At 29.8% G+C, this 10,662-nt stretch overlaps 1 protein-coding gene across 1 annotated transcript in view; it reads right to left on the reverse strand.

Moving 5' to 3' along the window:
- Positions 1–10,662, reverse strand: part of LOC145328260 (uncharacterized) — an 83,978-nt gene that overhangs the window by 37,789 nt on the left and 35,527 nt on the right. The window lies entirely within an intron of this gene.

The following is a 10,662-nucleotide window of genomic DNA, read 5'->3' on the forward strand; positions in this document are numbered from 1 at the left end:
CCAACTGAAGGTTAAATATAATCCAACACAGTTTACTTAAATGTTAGATCTACTGCTTTATTATAGAACAAGTGGTTTCACCTAAAGAGTTTTAGAGAATAAAGTAGAACGCTGTAATGTTTTTAAGAGAAACTTCTTAAAATACCCTTTTAAAAACATATTTTTATGAACTTTTATCCATTTCTTCGAACTACAATTAACTTATTTATCAAAAGCTCTCTTTATTGTTTGTCGTAACAATCACTTAACAATACAATTGAAAATGAAAAAAAAAACTCTTTTCTCATATACGTAAACACTCTAATTAATATTAGATAAAGATGTACTTTTATGTTTTCTCTTTAATCATGAAAGAGTGAAATATTTTTAAAAGTACCTAGGCACTCAAAGTACCATTAAATAAAAATTATTTTCATATATTTTTTAGTGTTTCTCAAAGCTTTCAGACATTTTGCAAGGAAACGTCCAAAATTTGCGGATTTTTACATAATATGATTGAGACATTTATCATTCAAAACTTCCAAGAATTTGGTTTCATTATTGAATAAGGGAAATCCTATATCATCAACAAGTAACATTTTTTTTTGTTAGTAGGTTCTCGCTAACCACTTAACTCCATTTAAAGGAAGCTTCAATTAATTCCCTGTGTGGTTTCAGGCTATTTTACTGTCCACCATTACCTGTATGCTATTGGCGCAGCTGTACTACATATCATGTACTGGTCAAAAAAATAACTGAACTAAACAATTATAAAATAATTGATGCAGACATAATTGTGATTATTTAATCATGTATGTCTGTCAGTCAAACTATCATAAGTACGAATTCATTGAATTGCTACTGTTCAGAAAAATATACAAGAATTTGATGTTTAGTAACGGATTAAATCAATTGTTTGAAAACCATTGCAATCAATTTAAATATTTTTCCCAAGGCTCTGTGTAAGCTCTTATTTTTTTCTTCATAAATGCAACACAATGTTATATGTCTCTTTCCTTTTTGCATTGCCAAATACAAAAGCATTGTCTTAGTCCTATAATAGTATTTGTTTGTAAAAAAAAATATGTAAATATGTTTTTCTACAAATTATCTATCATTTTGATTTTACTAGGTAACAATCCAATAAGGGGGGGGGGAAGTTTGTACACTTATAGGAAATGAAATTCAGTATCAAATTTTGGGAGGGACGTGTGGGCTTGTGTTTATAGTTATCGACCTAATTCTTTTTGTAAAAGCTCTTATATGACTGGATGTACACGGAAAACTTTTAAAATTGAATTTCGGGACTTTCCTTCTAGGGGCTAGTGGAGCAAAAGACCCCCCAAAACACTAAAAATATGAGTTCTGAGCTTATTTTTAGAGATATCAACCTGATTTTTTTAATGAAAACTTTTTGAAAATAACTGAACTTAGTAACCATTACACATTTCATTTTGGGACTTTCCTTCTATGGGCTTGTGGAGCAAGAGACCCCCCAAAACTAAGAATAGGAGTTCTGAGCTTATTTTTGAAGATATCAACCTGATTTTTTAAAAAGAAAACTTTATTAAAATAACTGAACTAAGTAACCATTACACATTTCATTTTGGGACTTTCCTTCTAGGGGCTTGTGGAGCAAGAGACCCCCCAAAACTAAGAATAGGAGTTCTGAGCTTATTTTTGAAGATATCAACCTGATTTTTTAAAAGTAAACTTTATTAAAATAACTGAACTAAGTAACCATTACATATTTCATTTTGGGACTTTCCTTCTAGGGGCTTGTGGAGCAAGAGACCCCCCAAAACTAAGAACAGGAATTCTGAGCTTATTTTTGAAGATATCAACCTGATTTTTTTTAAAGAAATCTTTTTTAAAACAACTGAACTAAGTAACCATTACACATTTCATTTTGGGACTTTCCTTCTAGGGGCTTGTGGAGCAAGAGACCCCTCAAAACTAAAAATACGAGTTCTGAGCTTGTTTTTTAAGATATCAACCTGATTTTTTTAATGTAAACTTTTTAAAAATAACTGAACTAAGTAATCATTACACATTTCATTTTGGGACTTTCCTTCTAGGGGCTTGTGGAGCAAAAGACCCCCCAAAACTAAAAATAGAATTTCTGAGCTTATTTTTGATGACATCAACCTGAATTTTAAAGAAATCTTTTTAAAAATAACTGAACTAAGTAACCATTACACATTTCATTTTGTAACTTTCCTTCTAGGGGCTTGTGGAGTAAAAGACCCCACAAAACTATAAAAAGGAGTTTTGAGCTTATTTTGAAAGATATCAACCTGATTTTTTCAAAGAACTTTTTAAAAATAAATGAACTAAGTAACTTTTACAGATTTATTTTTGGGACTTTCTTTCTAGGGGCTAGTTGGGCAAAAGACCCCCTAAACACTAAAAATATTAGTTCTGACTTTATTTTAAAAGATATCAACCTGATTTTATGAGGAAAACTTTTCACATAACTAAACTACGTAGCCACAACAGATTTTTTTAAAAATCAGGTTGATATCTTTAAAAATAAGCTCTTAAAAATATTTTAAGTGTTTAGGGAGGTCTTTTGCTCCACCAGCCGTTAGAAGGAAAGTCCCAAAATGAAATGTGTAATGGTTACTTAGTACAGTTATGTTAAAAAAGTTTTCTTTAAAAAAAATCAGGTTTCATTTTGGGTCTTTCCTTCTGGGGGCTGGTTGGGCAAAAGACCTCCAAAACGCTGAAAATATGAGTTCTGAGCTTATTTTTAAAGATATCAATAATGTGTAATGGTTACTTAGTTCAGTTATTTTAAAAAGTTTTTTTTTTTTAAATCAGGTTGATATCTTTAAAAATAAGCTCAGAAATAATATTTTTAGTTTTGGGGGTTATTTGCTCCACAAGCCCCTAGAAGGAAAGTTACAAAATGAAATGTGTAATGGTTACTTAGTTCGGTTATGTCAAAAAAGTTTTCTTAAAAAAATCAGGCTGATATTTTAAAAATAAGCTCATAACTTTTTCATAACTGTTCAGTTATTTTAAAAAGTTTTTTTTTTTAAATCAGGTTGATATCTTTAAAAATAAGCTCAGAAATAATATTTTTAGTTTTTGGGGGTCTTTTGCTCCACAAGCCGCTAGAAGGAAAGTCCCAAAATTAAATATGTAATGGTTACTTATATCAGTTATTTTAATAAAGTTTTCTTTAAAGAATCTAGTTGATATCTTAATAAATAAGCTCAGAACTAATATTTTTAGTTTTGGGGGTCTTTTGCTCCACAAGCCCCTAAAAGTAAAGCCCAAAAATAAAATGTGTAATGGTTACTAAGTTCAATTATGTTAAAAAAGTTTTCTTTGAAAAAAATCAGGTTAATATCTTTAAAAATAAGCTCAGAACTCATATCTTTAGTGTTTTGGGGGGTCTTTTGCTCCACAAGCCCCTAAAAGGTAAGTTCCAAAATGAAATGTGTTATGGTCACTTAGATCAGTTATTTTAATAAAGTTTTCTATAAAAAATTAGGTTGATATCTTTAAAAATAAGCTCAGAACTCCTATTCTTAGTTTTGAGGGTCTTTAGCTCCACAAACCCCTAGAAGGAAAGTCCCAAAATGAAATGTGTAATGATTACTTAGTTCAGTTATTTTTAAAAAGTTTTCTTTAAAAAAAATCAGGTTGATATCTTAAAAAACAAGCTCAGAACTCGTATTTTTAGTTTTGAGGGGTCTCTTGCTCCACAAGCCCCTAGAAGGAAAGTCCCAAAATGAAATGTGTAATGGTTACTTAGTTCAGTTGTTTTAAAAAAGATTTCTTTAAAAAAAATCAGGTTGTTATCTTCAAAAATAAGCTCAGAATTCCTGTTCTTAGTTTTGGGGGGTCTCTTGCTCCACAAGACCGTAGAAGGAAAGTCCCAAAATGAAATGTGTAATGGTTACTTAGTTCAGTTATTTTAATAAAGTTTTCTTTAAAAAAAATCAGGTTGATATCTTCAAAAATAAGCTCAGAACTCCTATTCTTAGTTTTGGGGGGTCTCTTGCTCCACAAGCCCATAGAAGGAAAGTCCCAAAATGAAATATGTAATGGTTACTTAGTTCAGTTATTTTTAAAAAGTTTTCATTAAAAAAATCAGGTTGATATCTCTAAAAATAAGCTCAGAACTCATATTTTTAGTGTTTTGGGGGGTCTTTTGCTCCACTATCCCCTAGAAGGAAAGTCCCGAAATTCAATTTTAAAAGTTTTCCGTGTACATCCAGTCATATAAGAGCTTTTACAAAAAGAATTAGGTCGATAACTATAAACACAAGCCCACACGTCCCTCCCAAAATTTGATACTGAATTTCATTTCCTATAAGTGTACAAACTTCCCCCCCCCTTAAAGAAAACTTTCCTAAAAGCTATATTATTGATTTTAGACAGCAACAAAAACGTCTTTATTTGTAAAGAAGGGAAAAATTATAACTTAAGAAACATAAAAAAATATATTAACGTTGTTAAAGAACATATTAGATGTGATTATTTAAATTGTCTTTTTCGTTGCATTTGTTTATATTTGCCTTTTTATCCATTAAAGACATTCCATGTGGTTTCTTTACTACTACACCCCAGCAAACCGTTTTGTTTAATTTAAACACAGGAATAAAATAAAAAGCTTTCAATAACCAATGTCTGTCCTGTTCTACCACTATTGTTTATTTTCTCAAATTCCAATCCCTTTATTCTTAATTTGAACCATGCTTGACTGATCAGTATTAAGAAGTCTAAGCACACGATTTCATAAAATAGAGGGAAAGTGTATCTGAAAAGAAAATTTTAATACTAAAAGAAAAGTTTTTTTTTTGTATAATATACCCCTAGTGTATTTGATGAAACATGCTTATTATAAAAAAAATTCTTTTAAAAGAATCCAAAATCTTTTTGTATTAGATGCCTTTTCCCTTAAATCCTTAATCGATTACAAAATATGTAGATACGGCTATGCATTCATTTACAAGAATTACATTTTAAAATCTTTCCACCTGTTTTTTTAAAAGCACAGCTACTATATAGCTTTAAATTACTGCTTTTCCATAAATACGATTTAAAAAAAGGAAAATATTGTATTTTTTATGACAATTACAGAATATATATCTTTAGTTAAAAGTTTATTCTATAATCTAACAAAAGACAAAGTGAAAATCAATGTTTTTTTTTCGCACAAAAAAAACTTTTAAAAGCAAAACTAAGTCTTTCTATCTCATTTGATTTCTTTGCGACGTTAAAGATAGAAAAAAAAAGAAATTACATTCCAATGTGACCACAAGAAATATTTGGGAAATGTTGAACCAACCCAGGGACACAGGTACCCAAAGTTTTATAGATATGTTCTTTTTGTTGGATGAAACCTTTGAGTACTTTTGAAACAAAAAAATTAATCTACAAAAGTTTATCATTACTGGGAATGTACATCAATTTTATAGTCAATAGTCTATCCCTTAAAATCCCTTAACAAACCATTTTATTTTTTGCTTAGACTTCAGTTTCCCATTTATTTTTCTTAGGAAAAGAATTCTTGAACAAATAATAATAATAATAAATGATTTACTTTGATTTACCTAGTTAAAAGATTACCTAGACTACAATCAATGTACAATCCCAATAATTATGAACAAAATTATCCTTTCTGTAGATAAAAATTAATAAATTGCTAGTTTGATTTATGGAAGTATCCAAAGGTCTTGGGCTAACAAAAAAGATCATTTCTATAAAATTTTGGGTGCCAGTGTAAGTTACAAACCAATGTTCCCTTCCTAAATTTACAAATGATAAAATATTTTTTTTGTCCAAATTAATACTAACTATCAAAACCTAGAATAAACTATTAAAATAATTAAAAAATTAAATATATATGTAGACATTTTTGCAATTTCAAATATATTTTAATTATCATAATCTTTTTACTCCAATTTTCTGACCACAAAAATTGCACAATGAATAATCACAACTTTGCCTTATGAACCATAAAAAACTGGGTTGCCAAAAATATTCCAATTTTTTTCATGGTTACTTTTTAATGAAAAAAAATCACTACCAAATATTTTTAAAAAACATTTGAAAGTTTGTTTTCAAGTTCTTAACGTGAATAATTTATATCTTCTACTTTCTGTAAAGTTTTAATATTTAAACAAGTTAAAAAGTAGAAGAAAAAACATATGATATATCTCTTTAAATAATTTTATGTAGTTTGAGTGATATGTTTTCTAACCTGTACTTATTTAATATCATAAACTATTATTATTACTTTTACTAGCTGCTACGGCCCTAGAGGCCTCTATAATTAGAAAAAATAGTTCAGCTGATCTTAAGTATTTAATTTGTTTGTTGATTATACCTATTCCTAAAAAAGTTATATACAAAGCCATGTACTTATTTTTTGAAGTAAAAGTCCCTAAATATAAAATAGAAGACAAAGAGAATCCTTTTATAAAGTTTCATCCACTTGCATAAGTTTGATAAAACCAGGGAATAACCATGGATAGGGTTGGGTATTCTAAAAAACAAAATAAAGGCATGAACAATGTAAAGTAATATTTAACCTAAGACTTTTTTTCGTCTTAATTATATCCAGACTGGCCAGCCAATTTTGAAAATAAAAAACGTACATAACGTACACAACAAAAAATACGTTACGTACATAAAAAAAGTAAAAAAACGTACAAAAACGTACATTCCTAATAAAAATAAGTTAAATAATTTCCTAGTTACCTATTGTCAATACATTTAAATCTACTAGCAGCTACCTGTAAAGGAGAACCATAGCGAACTGACAGACACAAGATATCCTATTACTCTATTTAAAAGAACTAGCGTCTACGCTCTTAAAGGCCTCTAGGGGCACTTGAGGAGGGGAGAGTTGAATTCAATAAAAAAAACATGGATGACAACATACATAAGTAGCGAAGCTCAAAAGTTATTTATAGACATCTGGAAAAAAATTAACTTAAAATCAGTGAGCAATTAAAATTCATTTTTGGGGGGAGGAGGTAGTTTTTTTTCTAAAGTCAATTTCTCTTGGGAGGGTGGATGGTGATACTCTTCCCCAAAATAGTTATAAAACTTCCAAAAACCTATGAGAAGCTATCCTGTTAAGGAGAACCATATCGGTTCCTTGGTTAGCGAGATTCTTTGGTTCAAACAAACAGACATCCTGTTATTATGTACAAAGTATATCCTATTATAAGGAACAGCGACTACGCCCTTAGAGGCCTCTAGAGGAACTTGATTGTGGGGGGGGGAGGGGGGAGTTGAATTCAAAAACCCATTTTTTTTATTTAAAAAAAAGTAAAAAAAAGGATGACAACATCCTTAAGTAGCGAAGCTCAAAAGTTATGGATGGAAATCTGGGAACTATATAAACTATAGAGTAGTGTTGTAAAAAATAAGCATTTAACTTATTTAAATAAATCACAAAACCTTTTAAAAATATATAATAACGTGAAAATCTAGGAATAAATTAAGCCCCCAAACCAATAAGCAAATCTCAATGAAATTTATCGGAAGTATTAAGAATGAAAACTAATACAATCCCTGAAAATTACAACCGTCTATCAGGAATATGAGTAGAGAAAATAAAAAAGACCTATACATCTAGGAATCGATCTAGCACAGCAACAAATAGAAAAACCTTAAAGAAACTTTTTGAAAATATGTAGAATGTGAATTTATTTTTTCCCTGAAAATTTCAGCCGTCTATCTTGAATAGAAGTCGAGAAAACCATGAAAAAAAGAAAATCTAGGAATAGATCTAGCACCCCAACCAAAAGGCAAATCTCAATGAAAATATGTAGAATGTGAACTTATTCAATCAAAAAACAGGAGCCGAGAAAATCACGTTTCTCCGATAGCATAACGGACTGACAAAGTGATTATAGAGTAGCTTCGCTAATAAATTTTTTAGTGAGGGAGGGGGGAGTAGACAACCCCCATTTCTGATTTCAATTTTAAAAAGAAAGAAAAAATAGGGGAAGGGTGGTGATTTTTTTCTAAGAGTAATTTCTCTTGGGAGGGTGGTTGTACCCTCTCCCAGGACCTATGAGAAGCTACCCTGTAAAGGAGAACCATATCGGTTTAGCAGTTAGCGAGAACCTTCGGTACAAATAAACTGACAGAGAGACATACATCCTGTTATTACGTACTAAGTATATTCTATTAAATAAAGTAGTAAGTTTTTTGTCTGATGCTTAAGATTTTCATAACTACTTCATACAGTTACCGAGATGGTTTTAGGCTATTTTTCTACCATTTTGAATACGGGTTCTTGAAGGGATATGGAAGGACAGAGAAAATAGCCTACAACCTCACAAAGATCATGTCGGTTCAGCAGTTAGCGTGATTCTTCGTTACAGAAAAAAGGATTTATAGGATAAATATACCTATAATAGGATATAGGGTTATTTTGTCTATTGCTAAAGATCTCAGAAAATACTAGTCTTTAATAAAAAGTAAATCAATGCCTGTCTGTCTAAAGCTTAAGATCTTGGTAACCGCTGAACAGATTGGGTTCTAATCTTCAGGGAATATATCTACTGGTCCTGTGGTAGTTTTAGGCTATTTTCTTAGAGTGTGGGAAACCCACCCCCCCAAAAAAATCAACCACCCCTCAATTTATTTTTGTAAACTAATGCAAATCAGCGGGGTGGGGGAACCCCCACCGCACCCTGGGGCGAAGCCTAAATGAAAAAAAAATCACAATCTTTTTTTTCTTTTTTTTGGACAAATTTCTAACAAACGATTCTATAAAAGAGGGGACGAAGCCTCTAGAGGCTAGGGGCGAAGCCTCTAATCCTTGTAGAAAGTAAAAAGCTTTAAGTGTCCCTCCCCCAAAGAAAATAGCAAAAAACCACCACAGGACTATTAGGTATATTCCATGAAGAGTAGAGCCCAATAGGTTCAGTGGTTACTGAGATATTAAGCTTCTGATATACAGACGGACAAGCAGACGGACAGACATCATTCTACTTTGTATTATGGATAATATACTATTTTTGTAATACTTTTTGTACAAATACAAATACTTTTATACTTATATTTGATTCTTATTCTTTAAAAACTGAAGATATTAAAAAATAAGACTTCCCTATCCTAAACTGAGCACCATATGATATCTCGGAAAATTTACCCAAGTATATAAAGAATTTGAAAAAAATTATCGTAAAATCTATTAAAAGGGTAGTTGCATGAAATGCATTTAAACTTGAATTTAGTCAACTGCATATCTCTTTCTGTTCAATAGTTTAAACTAAATCTATAGGACATATATTTCAAATCCATAAATTTAAACTGTAAGTTCTAATAACATATATGCATAATTTACCTACATATTTTTGTTCTATGAAAATTGAAGATATTATTGAATTTATTTGATATAATACACCTATTGTTTTTGCAAAAATTTTCGTACAAAACATACAAATTACTTTTCTGCTAATATTTGATTCTTATTCTTAAAAAAAACGTAAAACGTACAAAAATACAAATTTCAAAATACGTTACGTACACATATCAAAATAACGTCCAGAACGTACACAGATTCGATGCGTAACGTACAAAACGTACAAAACGTACACTCTGGCCAGTCTGTATATCCCTTAATAAAAATGTTATTGAAATGATAGATTATTGGCTTCATCATTCATGTACAAATATAAAATTATGTACACTAAATTGCAGAAAACTTCTAAATATTGTCAAAATAATGATAGGTGATAGTTTTTCTTCAAATAAAATATTTCTCTTTTATTTTTAATTACTATCAATTTTATAACCTATCCCTTAACTTGACCTAAAAGCCGTTCTTAAAATCTTAATCTGCTCAGTCCTACATTTTTTAAAGATTATTGTTCAATGTACTTGTGAATATAATATTGATTTAAGCTGGTCAACAGAAATAAAGTACAAACTAAACTTTTACAATTCAGATGGAATATTATTTTTAATACAAAATGATATTGATAGAATGATGACAAAGGGGGGAGGAAAAAAGAAATAAAGATGCTAATCTTCACGCAATTTTTATTCCCACATAAAAAAAATCTTTTATAGCTTAATTTTTAAATTATTTGAATTTAAAAAAAAAACTGTCTGCTTTATGAATTAAAAAGGACTTTCCAATGTCATTTAAAAATATTGACTGACAAGTTTTAAACGGGAATTTTATGACTATTTAAAACTAAAAAGTAGGAAGGAAATACATTAACAATTTTTATGATGGATTTTATTATACTTTCACCGAACTGTTTTGGTTAAAAGTTTAAAAACAAATTGCACAGCGTTGGTCAGTTGTAACTTGCTGATTAGTTGAAAATGAAAACTTAAACAGAGAGGGTCTCAAATTGTTTTAGTAGTGCTTGCAGAATAATTTACATGTGATCATTGAAAAAAAAATAACATTGTGTAACAAAGTGAATTAAGCTATTAAATGAATGTTGTTATACTAATAACTTTAGTAAAGGTTAATATCGATTTTTGTAAAGGTAAACAGTAATTAGCAAAACATGCAATGAGATAAAATAAGTAATTTTTCGTTTTAGAAATATAAATTAAATGGTGATTTAATGTAACCATAACCAAATGTCTAACTAAATTGTAAATAAGTGAGAATTTGCGGAGGAGGAACTAACATTGGAGGGGGGGGGGGGGGGGTTAGCCAGTTAATAATAAAATAATCAA

The sequence above is a fragment of the Acartia tonsa genome, chromosome 9 (genome assembly GCF_053477335.1).
Source record: "Acartia tonsa isolate MP-2025a chromosome 9, ASM5347733v1, whole genome shotgun sequence".
In the NCBI taxonomy this organism is placed as follows: domain Eukaryota; kingdom Metazoa; phylum Arthropoda; class Copepoda; order Calanoida; family Acartiidae; genus Acartia; species Acartia tonsa.